This window comes from Melanerpes formicivorus, unplaced genomic scaffold (genome assembly GCF_026170545.1).
Source record: "Melanerpes formicivorus ecotype bairdi unplaced genomic scaffold, bMelFor1.0.p_v2 SCAF_59, whole genome shotgun sequence".
Classification (NCBI taxonomy): Eukaryota; Metazoa; Chordata; class Aves; order Piciformes; family Picidae; genus Melanerpes; species Melanerpes formicivorus.
The window spans coordinates 896764-910027 of NW_027142411.1; the positions used below are offsets into that span (position 1 = coordinate 896764).

A 13264-nucleotide genomic window follows, 5' to 3' on the forward strand; every position below is an offset into this window, starting at 1 on the left:
TTGACAGGTGGAATAGACATAGGTTTAGAGGCAAAATAAAGCCCTCATTAAGCTTTTCAAGCCTTTGTTGCTGTGGGTTTTTAGCCTCATTTTTGTTTACCTCCTGTATTTCAGCCTGTGGCTGAACAAAAGAGCAGCTGCTGAATCTGATAATATTGTTCAGCTTAGGCACTGCTTAGCAAATCAGAATGGTGTTAAATGGCTTTACTTTATTAGACTGCAGATTTGCATTGCTTAGTCTGTACTGCAGTATGTGTGTTTGTAGATGCTTATGCATTCCTTTTGTAATAAACATGCATTTACTGAAATACATACATATTTTAGAGCAAAGAATTACTGACTACAAAAACTAGAAGAAAGCAATGAAATCTCTTGGTTAGAATAGGAACTATGAAATCAGGATATGTCAGTTTAGATTCCAGCTATGCTAATGAGTGTAAGAACTGTTAATAAATGACAATACCCAATAAATGGAAATTTAATACAGAACTAGAGCATAAAGGCTCTAGAGGTCCACAGATGAGTCAAATCTTGTTAGGAATACCACCATTCTAAGGCACTGGCTACTTATTAATTGTATTTAAATATGCTACATGCCACTTAAATTGGATATAAGAGTGGACTATATAGGAGATTATGATCAGATTATTTCAGTTTCTACATGATATACAAAATCTTGATTAACTATTTTTCATTTTTATGTGAGTCTCCACTTACAAAGTCAAGAGGCTGCTTAGAATCTCCCCATACAAATCTATCCCTGCCACACCAAAGTCCTCTAGAGAGTCTGTCAGGAACCAGCCCTGACTGTTAGGATATTTTGAAAGAGCAGCTTGGGAAAAAAGAGAAACCACCAAGGAATGAAAATGCAAATACAGCCCTGAGAACCCATTGGCATGTGGTGGGCAGAATGATGGAAGAAACAATGAGAATGTGTAAAAAGCTCACGCGTATGTCTTAGGTGAACAAACTTACTAACCTGGCTTCTTAGTCAATAGCAGAAAAGACAGGCTGAAGGAGAACACTTTCAAGTGTTTAATTGGAAACATTAGCAGAGCTTTATCTTCATTTTGGTTATTTTCCCTGAGTTCCTGTAGGAAACAGTATTCAGTACAGTTGCTTTCACTTCTGTTACCTTAGGAGTACATTAATGGCCCTAAATAAATTACGTCTGTAAAACCCCAAAAGCAACAAAAACCTTTTAGCAACTGAAAATTCCACATGTTTCCAAGTGAGGATATCCTGTTTCTTTTTCAAATGTTGGGAAGCCAAAATATGAGGCAGACACTGGGGTGCTCCACAGGTGTCTGTACAGTCAGAGTCTGTAAGGACGCAGGAGGAATGACAAGGTGCAGAAATACCCAGTGTCTCTTGGCCTCATCCAGCCCTAATCATTTGGAGGCCAAACAATGATATTACCTACTCAGTGGAACTTGACTGTTAAACAAAAACTTGGCCTGCAGCCAAAAATGGGTACTTAAACACAAATCTAGTTCTTACAGATTAAAACTCTTATAAACTCACAGCAACAGCATGCAGCCTGGAGAGCTTTCAGAATGTTTGTATTCACAGAACAGTTACTGCCAGGAAGCACCTTGCAGGTCAGAAAGACAAAGCAGAGGAAATAACAAGTGCACTGATAGCAAATTGCCTCGGCATGCAGTGAAAATGGAGCATGTAGTCAAAAAATCAGTGCTCACTTGTCACATGTATCTGACAGGGTAGGGAAAAAGCCCAAAACAACACAGTGCAACTCTTACCTACAGAGTAGCTGCTAAAGAACGTCTGGATTTACTGTAAAAGTGACAATGATGTGTCCCATCCCGGAGTCCCTGGGCGACTATGATTAGGAAAACTGGAACAACAAGTACAAATGAAGCTGTGAGCTTGCTGAATTGCTTTGATGCCTGGGCTTGGGTTCAATTCTCATCATCCCACTGATAAAACAGCTCTGTCATTATAAGTGCCTTAATTTTCCTGTGAATTATCAGACATTTCTGGCATTTAAATGACAGGCGCATTTTAAGCTATATTCCCTATGTCAGCCAAAAACGATGGCATTTTTAGCTTGGGTAAGCCTGAGCAGTTTTATTCACTGCCATTCCAAGTATATTCAAATGACTCAGAGGTAGAGCACGCAGTCATAATTTAATTCGTGACCCTAATTAATTCATCAACTTCATAACTATTCTTCTCATTGGAAACTTGTTCCCATCACTTCAACCTCTGCCTTATAGCTTTAACTTTAAAGCCAGAATGAGAATCATAGCTGCCTTTCCTCTTCCATTAAGATTATTTAAATTACCTTCAATTTCTCCCACTCCCTCAAACAGTGTAATGAGAGCAAGCCAGCTTCCACCAGTAACTAAACTGGAAGACATCTAATACTGAACAAATTAACAGCACACCTTTTATCTTGAACTCCATTAATACCACTACTCGCAAAGTAACAGCCAGGGGACCAGTGTTCCTCAGTGCAAAAGTACTTACTTTTCAATATTAAAAATACAAAGTGCAGCATGAACATTTGACAATATCCCATAGAGATTAGCTGAAACCAGTTTAAGAAAGGTCAGGCACAGCAGGAAAGCCCTGCAGGTCAGAGAGTTTCAGTTAAACTGAGGGGATGTTAGGATGTTTCTCCCCCAGTTCTTGTAATTATGCAGGCCTCCAAAGACTAACAAAGTAATGTTCCTTCTTTCCATGCTAGTGCAAGCAATGCTGTCCTCTCTCTTTTGCAGAGCCCTTTCCTGGTCCTCTGCTTGTATCCTCACTTCTCAGCAAGTGGGTCAGAGAGCACACTGAGAACCCACTGGGTTGCTGACGTGAGGCAAATAATTTTCTACTCACCAAGGGCAGAACTGCTGGTGCAGAACATAATTAAACACTGGCTGTTGCTTTTTTCCCCTCAATATACTTGGAGAAGAGATTAAAAGAACAAGGCTTGGAACTAAATCCAAGGCTGCATTATTGCATTGATAGAAGGTATAAACGGACAGAAGGGAATTCAAGTATGTGGAGAGTGGGATTCTGCATGCTTTTTTTGAAAGCAATAAGAACTTGGTGGTTTATATCATCAAAACTTGTCTGAAATTAGCTGAGCAGTTTAATTGCACAAGAGCAGTTTCACTACGCAACTAAGTGAAGTGCTAGATCGGTATTGCCTGGCTTGGGTTTCACCAGTGAATTAAGTATCTCCCAGCAGAGCATTTTCTTTCAGAGGCAAATATTTCACAAAATCTCTCATTTTGACACTTCCACTTTGATAGCATACCACAGATCAGAAAAAAACTATTCAATTGTGTGTTACAAACCTCACACTAGTAATTGTCTGCTTCTTATCAGGCTCAAAGAAAAACCTAATTTTAACATCTCAACAGGTTACTTGTCAAGTTCCTTCATGTGTACACTTTCAACTGGCTCTGTTTCACTTTCAGACAGTACACAAATGTCTCAGTGTTTCTGACATATAGAAAATAATTGCATCAAAATTTGATTCCACGGATATCAACTAATTGATCTAATAGTTATACATGTGAGCAGTGAAACATTAGCTAAAAGAGGACAGTTTAATAATCGTATCTAACGTGCACAATGGCTAAGCACAGTAGGTTAGTTCCATATTTGCAGGTTTAAGGGTTTTCATGTTTTGCTTTGCAAGATAGATCAAGAGGGAAGAGAAATAAGAAATGTAACAGCTAGTATTTTAAAATCCCGAGGGCAGGAATGCTTAAATCAAGACTGCTGAAAGATAAAAAGTCCTCTTCAGCTGCAAATCACTGGGGGCTATGTAGGTAAAACACCTTGTAAAGCCCTGTAGCAGATAATAGTCAGTTCTGCTGTTCACAATTGCAACTGGGTTTAAAGCCTCCCTCAAAAACAAGAGAGCAAAAAATCCCAACAAGATGAAAAGTGAGTGTGGACCTTCAGTAAGAATCAGAGCTGGCTGGGTAACCTTTTTTTAAAAACACACCCATGCTTGTCCATTCCAACTTGTAATTCTTAAAGCAGAGAAGGTATCTTGTGCCTTGTCTTGTAAGGGACATTACCCTGAATGTTCTATTTCTGATTCTAAAACCAATGGAAAACAGATGGCAAAGTGACAGAACTAAAGCTCCAGGATAATCTACATGAGTGAAGAATAAGTCAGAGGAATTCTGATGTCATCACAAACTCCATCTTCCTGCAGATTAGGTCAAACTTCTACCATTCTGAAAAGAAGACCTGAAGGATAACTCTTCTCCCAATGTATTGTGCAGCTCAGCTCTGACATTCTCTGACATAGCCAAATAAAAAGCACTGAGATTTTTTGGCTTTGAGATACAGCTACTGCGAAAGGCCACCGAATAAAATGATTTTGCTATGTTGTCCCAGCAATGACCTCAATCCTGACTGAGAGCTAATTCAATTCCAAGGACTCTTACAATCAGAGGCTGTCAATTTGCCCCCCTCTTTTATTATTTTTAAAATTTTTTTATAGTAACATCTAATATGGAATAGAGTTACCATGAAGTGAGCTGAGACCAGCAAAATTCACTTCAATTAGATGGCACTGAAATTTCTCCCCTGGAGGAAAAGAGACCACGGCTTTTCATTCACATACCTGTAAAGGTTGTCAGTAAATAAAGTACCGCTGTCTAAGGTAGATTCCTGCTTGCAGTTGGGAGAAAAATGGTTTTTGTACATCTGCTTCTTATGCTGGTGAACAAATCTAAACAAAATGGTGTTTGGGGTCGAAATGGAAATCTTGAACTTTTAATTTATGCATTACTAACTCAACATCCCTCCCAAACTGTCATTTCCTCTTGTAGCATCAGTTCACAGTACAAGCTTTGTTTAGAAATTGCTGGGAAGAAAGGAAAATCATTTGAGAACTTACATTATTCCCATGTGAACTCCCGTGGAAATAAAGAAACTCCTTGTTATTTTATTAATAGCTCTTTTCCATGTATAATAACCCACTGCTTTTGGAGCTGTAATGGTTTTGTGTGCACAAGCATTCAATATTTCACCTTGCAAATAAGCCTCAGACCAAACAAATCAGAACTTCTAGAAAGTTCATAGCCAGTTTCATCTCAGTCGTTTCACTAGGAATTTTAGCTCTCTTGCTATTATCTATACTGTTACTACCTCTCAGTTCAGGGAGTTACACTGCACATGTAGGGAGTTTCATATATAATTCTGTTTGATACCTCCAAGGTGTATCATAGTCTCTGTTTCAGAGACCACCAGGAAGTGCCAGAAGTTGTACACCACCTCACTGAACTCAGGTGGGTAGGATTTAGCCCAGTACTCAAAGCTGTTAAGTAGATGCCTGCGTTTCACAGAATCACAGAATTATTGAGGCTGGAAAAGACCTCTGAGATCATTAAGTCCAGCCTATGACCTATTTCAATGAAGTCCTACTATCTAATTTGCACTACAGCACAAATTGTTATGAGTTAACACAAATTAAACATAGGCAGACTGACCCAAATTTAGTTGTAATTTGAAAAAGTAGGATAAATGAAAGACATTTTGCTACATCAGAGGCTGCAATGCAAAGGAGTTGAAAAATATTCTAATTTGGGAGAGAGGCTTATAATAAAAGGACCCAAATGAATTCTGATTCCAGCTTTTGGGAGGCATGATTTATGTGCAATCACAATAAACAGAAAGAAATTAAAAAAGTGAACTGTGACAAGCATTGTAACATCAGGCCCTGACACTAGTCTTGTTTCCAATCCACAAGGCATTTTGAACTCACCTGATGTTGCCAGATTCTGCTACGCCTCAAATTTGAGCTGTGAGATATAAACTCCTGTCAGCCTCTCCTTGATGTCCTTTCCCTTGATTCTTTCTTCTTTTTCCAGACTAGCTTGGTTTTCCTTCCACTTAATAACACCACCTTGGATGCAGTCTTGCTTAGCTCTTACTGCAGACCAGGGACTAACAATAAGGTGTCACCAATATTAACAGTAATACAAGTTTGTCTGATCTCAGAGTAGGAGCTGAGCCTCTTTTTCTACTAATGCTAGAGACAGAAAGGGTAGCTGTTGCCTGAATCATTTGTTTTTCTTGATTTGCTTTTAAGTAGGTGGCATGAAATTCACATGCCAACATCTCAACATTGCATTATCCCTCTGCTTTTTCCAAGACAATATATACAATTTCTGAAAGATTGGCAAGTGGAACATTCCCTTGTAAAAACATAGTTCTGCTAAAAGAAAGAATAAAGATGGCTAACAAATTAAATACATCTTTTCACAGCTTTAGAAAGATTTTTGTTGCTGGTAAGTGGGCCGAGCTCTATTAAACAGCCTGAAAGGTTGCAAGTGCTACATTTGTACCTGTTGCATCCTCATTAAACACAAATGGGTTTCTGATATTGCAGAAAGATCTTAGCATCAATGATGAGGTTTCAAAAGGAGAGGAGAGGATATTGTAAATCTTGACATATTCATTGCCAGAGTCCTCAAAATGGAGGGGAGAGAATGAAGATATTTGTTGTGTATTTTTGTACTCATGTTCTGTGTTACAGAGACAGTACATTTTACTACTATGAGACAGGGCTCTTTTGGCTCCCTGTGAATTACAGTAGGCATCAATATTAATGCAGCATGCTGGAAATTGAAGGCTCCCAATCCTCAGGCAGAAGGTTTATAAACTTCATGCCAAGACTGAGGCTTCGAGACAATGATGATCTGTCTCTGTACATGTCACCACTTCAGAGCAGAAGATGTCAGAGAGCAGCAACGGTTAAATGCTGCAGGAAAACATCCAATGCCAGGTGGAACAGGTTGCCCAGGGAGATGGTGAATGCCTCCCCTTGCAACGGTATTCAAGGCTAGGCTGAACAACTTGGTCTAGTGGAAGGTGTCCCTGCCTGTGGCAGGGGGCATGGAACTGGATGATCTTTAATGTCCCTCCCAACCCAAACCATTCTATGAATCTATAAATCTCCGTGAAGCGGCGAGGAGTAGTCTCAGTTTCCAGCCACACAAATAAAGATTAGATGAGTATTCACACTTCACACTACGTAAATTGAAATACCTAATATGCTTCCTCTGCTTCTTTATATCCAGACAGATAAAAGGGCAAGTTGGAACAAGTTAAATGCCATTGCCTTGATTTTCTTTATTTTTCCCTCCAATATTTAAGTATCTAGAAAAATAAAAAGAAAACCATAGGTAAAGCTTGACACTTCAGACACTGAGACTGTCAGCATATGTCCCACCTCCATCTCAGCTGAGAACAAAGGACACTGCCACACAGGAGTAATAGCATAACAATCTGCTCTAACAAGTTCATACTTCTGCTATGTAAATGGCATATGGACTTGAAACAGAAATGCAATGTAAAACAGAAGTGTACATGGTAATTCTGCCCTGGAGATACGATGGACAGACAGCTGCATGTTGCAGACAGGATCTATCCAGTAGAGACTAAGCTTGTCTAAATGCATTCTGGGAGACAACCCCCACTGTCAAGAATTTACAACCCAAATGGGGAGAATCAGAGAGGATTTGCCTGGGATCATAGCACTGGGCTGCAAGAACACTAACAGTACAACTAAAGCTTGGTCCTTCCACAACTTGCCAGCCTAGTAGCATGCAAAATTGTAATCTTGAGGTTTTGCCATCAACACCAAGCTGTACAGTTCCAATAACCTAAGATTTATTTGCTCATATTTACTTAGGATTTTGCTGTGGGCTATTTAATAGATGGTTCTATATTCCTTTCTTTGATACCTTCTTACCAGTGCCCCTTTATTTTTCTCAGCAGAATACCCTTGGAAACCTGAAGGATAATAGGCTATTCACAGTTTTAGTCCTAATTAGAAAACATGTTTATATTCTGTGGAGAAATCAGAATCACATAATGCAGGTTGTATCAGCCATCAGAGACTCACTGAAACACCTAATTGGTGTAGCAACATTTACAGTATTTATGACAAGACTGGCACAAAGATATTACACATCACTTGTATGATGTGGGAAGATGATATCCCTAACCTACAAGATGAGCTCCTACATGTGTATGCATAAGGGAGAGGGTAGTGTGTGAATTGGAAAAGATCCATGAGAAACAATTAACTATCTGAAGTAAACTATAACAGGGGGCAGAAAAATAGCATAGCCCATAGCCTACTAATTCTAGAAACTAGTAGCCCTGATCAGCTGATGAGTATTTGTACTGTAACAGTGTTTACAACCCCCCCCAAATCCAACTAGGGTTTTTGTTTCAGGTATTTCACAAGCTCCTAAGGTGCAATGTGGCACAGAACCAGATGATATCTTTTTCCCCCTTGTAATTTGAGCTGTAAGAGTTTATTCTTGACTAACGTCTAGCCTGAGATTTGCAAGTTGGAGCCTTAACCACCTTTAGCAAAATTTAGCCTTAAAGAGAAAGGGGGTGGGGGGGGCAGGTGTCAAAGCAAACAGAAAATGAAAAAATATTTCCTGTTTTGATAATACTAAAATCTGTCTGTGACCTGCAGGAAATCTGTCTGTGACCTGCAGGAAATCTGTCTGTGTTCAGGTCTCACAAGAGAAGGAAACAAATGACAGGTTCATAGCAGTAGTTCTGAAGCTGCCACTCAGATTGGCTCTCATTCTCACTAACAGACCAGATTGAGAAAACAGAATTTGGGTGCCTGAGTTCCAAACTCCCTCATCATTTGCAAATTCCATTTCTAATCTTGACAGCAATAAAGTCTCCTAGAGTTTGTTGATGCCACATAATGCCTTGCTTTGAGGAGACAGAGCTTTCATTTAAGGTGGGCAAAGCACTTTCCCAGAGCAGATATACTGGCTCTGGTGTCAGTTCCTTTACAGTTAGCATGAGAACCTGCACAACATTGCATTGTGCATAGAAACAAATCTAAAGCTTCTGTTGGTGAACAGTAAAATGTTTTTATTGCTGGGCAATGGCATAACATGCTGCATTCTGGTATTACACAAGCCCTAGGCCCTTCGAATGCCACATGTACTCAGCCTTGCCATCCATGGGTTTCAACCAGATGGTAAGATGAGTGTATATTAAATCCTGGCTGAAGAAGTCTAATGAAGTCTAACAAAGCTTTTAAAAAGAAGTTGTACAGTAGCTGAACTGTAGGCTGATATGATGGATGCACTCAGCCCTCCTTCAGCTGAACAGCTGAAGCCATTCTTTCGGCACACAACTACTCTTTGAACTAACAGGAATGATTTTGTCTTTTTCTGCAGTTCTCTGCAGGTCACTACATCAAAAAGCACTGCCTTTGTGAATGACTTCATTACAGAATATCTTTCAAGCAGAGCAACATAAGAACACAACAACTGTATTGGGTCAAATGAAAGATCCAGTTAGGCTGGAGCCTCTCAAAAGAAGATAAGAAGGAGGGCAAGCATACATGGTGTTTCCCCCAGACTCAGCCTGCAACCCTTTCTGCAGTTCATGGGACTCCTGGAGAAAGATGCAGCTTCTGAGCAACAGGAATTTCTGTCATTAATCTGTCCAGCTTTGCCATGCAGTATTTTCTGTAGCACACATTTAACACCACCTAAGCTATGCATTTTAAGCACTTGGATATAAAACTCTCTGGGCACAGCCCATCCATTTGTTCCTGATTGCTCATTGTTTAGCACATTGATCCATGACTAAGGTTACCAGGTACTACGGCAGTACAGCACAGCTTGCTAACAAATGAGACTAACCTCAACAGACAACACGGAAATGAAATAGATGAGAAAATTCCAGCAAGTTCAATAACTCTGGAATCAACCCAGTAATGGCTCAGTGGAGTATTTCCAGTTACTTTTAGTTTGGAGAAGTTAGGGTGGCATCAGAAAGTTAACAGCTGTTTCTACAGCAACAGTAGTAACAAGGATACAAGAAGGTGCATTCATCTGGATCCACAGCCAAATGGTAGCTTGCTCACTTCAAACCCGTTCCTAAAAAACCCTCTCCAACTTCAATAGAAATGGCAGCATTTTATTTGAAAATGAGAAGCAAGAGGAAATGGGGTTTAGTCATGATTCCATTTTTAAAGTTGTTAATAGCCTGAAAATTTAATTTCAGTCATTCTACAGAGTTTTTCTTCACTGTTTTTTTTTTTTTCTTTTTTAGAAGGTGAAATGAATACTTCAGAATGTTAAATCTTTTGATCACTGCAGAGGTGGAATATGTTTCATTTTGTTTCTCTTGAACTACCTTTCAGTTATAAGAACTCTATTCTGTAATTGTTAAAAAAAACTCACTGTGTTTGAAATATCTACTTTATTAGCAGGATCTAGCTCTGTTAAAGTCCATATAATCACAAGCCATTACTGTCACTGTTTTGATGCTCTGCTGTATCATTTCAAAGTCCATGTAGCCTTCCTTCAAAGTAATACTCACTGCTGAGTTAATTTTGAACTAATAATTAAAGTATTTCTTCGAACAAAAAGTTATTCTGGAATGACATGTTGCAGTCTCCACTTGCTTTCATCTTCCCCTTGAGAGACTCTGTTTTACATGAAGTTTTAACTGTCTTTTTCCTAAATGTATATATACTTATGTACATAAAATTCCTTTCAACAGACAAGCTTGCTTCCTTACAGAATCACAGAATCACCAAGGTTGGAAGAGACCTCAAAGATCATCGAGTCCAACCTGTCACCACAGACCTCATGACTAAACCATGGCACCAAGTGCCACGTCCAATCCCCTGTTGAACACCTCCAGGGATGGTGACTCCACCACCTCCCTGGGCAGCACATTCCAATGGTGAATGATTCTCTCAGTGAAGAACTTTCTCCTCACCTTGAGCCTAAACTTCCCCTGGCACAGCTTGAGACTGTATCCTCTTGTTCTGGTGCTGGTTGCTTGAAAGGCCAACTCCCTCCTGGCTACAACCACCTTTCAGGTAGTTGTAGACAGCAAGAAGGTCTCCCCTGATCTTCCTCTTCTCCAAGCTAAACAACCCCAGTTCCCTCAGCCTCTCCTCAAAGGGCTTGTGCTGAAGGCCTCTCACCAGCCTCATTGCCCTTCTCTGGACACGTTCTTAGAGCTCTAAATATACAGCAGTATAGGAATCTGGATGAAAAAAGGCCACTGACTGAAGAGTTACAAAACAGACTGACATTTGCTACCTCAACATTTTGCCTAGAGATGAAGTGGAACATTGTACAGTGTGGAACTCACTCCTACAGGCAAAATCAGGAATCCGAAACTGAAGAATATCTCACTATATTTTTTTTATATAAACACACAGAAACTCTTTTAAGACAGATTTTCTAACATAGAGTTGCTGTTGGATATTTTGAGGTTGTTTGTTGGGTGTTTATAAGGCTTCCATTTGATTCTACCATGCTAGATATTCACTGTTCTAACTGGCAGGGTTAACACTTGCACAGAAATTGGTCTGGGGCACAATTAATTTAAAGATATTTCCCTTAAGTATTCAATCCTCCCATATTAAGTTTCCTATTCTAAACACAAAGGTAAGGCTCAGAAGATAACAGACAATACAACATACTGAAAGCTTGCTGCTGCTGCTCCTAATTCATTATTTCATGAATAATAATAAATATGTGAAGAGAAGACCTTGTGGTGACCTTACGGCTGCCTTCCAATACCTGTCACGATCCTACAGGAAGGCTGCAGAGGGACTTTTCATTAGGATGTCTAGCAATAGGACAACGGGGAATGGTTTGAAGCTGAGGAAGAGCAGATTTAGTCTGGATCTTAGGAAGAAGCTCTTGTACAAGGGTGGTAAGACTTTGGAATAGGTTGCCCAGAGAGGTTGTGGATGTCTCCTCCCTGGGGATATTCAAGGCCAGGTCAGATGAGACCTTGAGCAGCACAATTTATTTGAGATGCATGCCATGGTTGAGAGGTTGGAGTAGATGATCTGTAAGATCCCTTCCAACCCAAGCCATTCTATGATTCTACGAGTCTATGATAAAATAAGTCAACAATTGTTGCAAAGGTATAATTTCTTACTCAGCTTTATGCTGGGCCCAAATGTGAGGCTACAAAGCAGCTAGTTACTGGTGTTATTTATTCCTGCTGCTAAAGAGGAATTGAACCAACGTTAGGTTTGTTCTGCTAGGCAATATGCATATTCATACATGATTTAAAGGTTTTAAGAACTCACTGGAAAAGAGTGCACAGATACAGAATATAATGATTGCTCTTAATAATTTGCATTTCAGGAGCACTTAGAAGTTCCAAATAAAATCAATGAGTCAGTCAGACAGCAACAGCATTAATCTATTATAGGACTGCCCTTGCCATAACGTCATCTTACACAGAGCAAAAAATGTGAGACCAGGAAAGGAAATTAGAAAAACACCACCACACATAAAAACCAAACAACCAAACCAAAGCAAAATCCCCAATCAAAAAAGCCCAACCAGTCAACCAACCAAACAAACCCACAAAAAAAACCCCACCACACATAAAAAAGAAAACCCATTATCTCAATTGAAGGTGAAAAAGATCAGATTTAAACCTAACATTGGTTTCCAAAAGTGGATTCATTGCATAGTCATTTAAAACAAACCAAAGCATAGAATTTTTTCAAACTTCCTTCAAAGGGACCAATATATTTTGACGTTTCGTGGGTTTCAAGCCTTAATGAAAGGTTTTTCCCTTTAACACCTGCCCAAAAATGAAGCTACAATGATTTCTTTGTGCATATCCCCTTCCAGAACATGCATGGGTTCACACATGTTTGAGGTAGGTAGGTAGATAGATAAGGACTCAATACATACTTCTACATATATGGACTTCCTGGTATTAATTTATGTCAGCAGTGAACTGTCAGCTGCATGTGTGTGGAATTTAATTGTTGTTGAGTAGGGATTAACCACATTCTTTATCAAAATACACCTCTGCTTTTTTTTAAAGGAAGGGATGAGGGTGGGGGAAGTCTTAATGATTAACCGAGACAATGCAGAGTAGCTAACCAGCTTCTCATTTTAAATTTATGAACTTCAGCCACACATCTCCACTGATGCCATTCTGACTGCTTCTTTCATGAAGTTCCTACCTAACTTTTGCAGAGGGAGCATGGCATACTGCAATCAGGGACAGCTGAATATTTAAAAACTAGTGTAGATTAAAAAATAAATAACTCCTCACTTTGGAGTTTATATATTTGATGGAATTACTTTGAGGCAAAAATATTTTAATGCATCAATTGCATCTGCACCTGAAAATCAACTTTGCCAAAATCCACTGGAGCACCACTTGCTTTCTTTTTAAATGCAACTTCAGTCTACATGTTTAAATACTTCCATATATCTTATGCAATAGC

General features: G+C 39.4%; 2 long non-coding RNA genes across 4 annotated transcripts in view; one reads left to right on the forward strand and one right to left on the reverse strand.

Moving 5' to 3' along the window:
* LOC137452829 (uncharacterized) overlaps positions 1-10392 on the forward strand; it is a 119602-nt gene extending 109210 nt beyond the window's left edge. For all 3 annotated transcript variants that reach the window (XR_010990174.1, XR_010990175.1, XR_010990173.1), the window contains exon 8: positions 9207-10392. This is a non-coding gene — a long non-coding RNA (uncharacterized lncRNA). The remainder of the gene's footprint in view (positions 1-9206) is intronic.
* The window catches only part of LOC137452828 (uncharacterized), a 193718-nt gene that overhangs the window by 103338 nt on the left and 77116 nt on the right, over positions 1-13264 (reverse strand). The gene's annotated exons all lie outside the window — the stretch shown is intronic.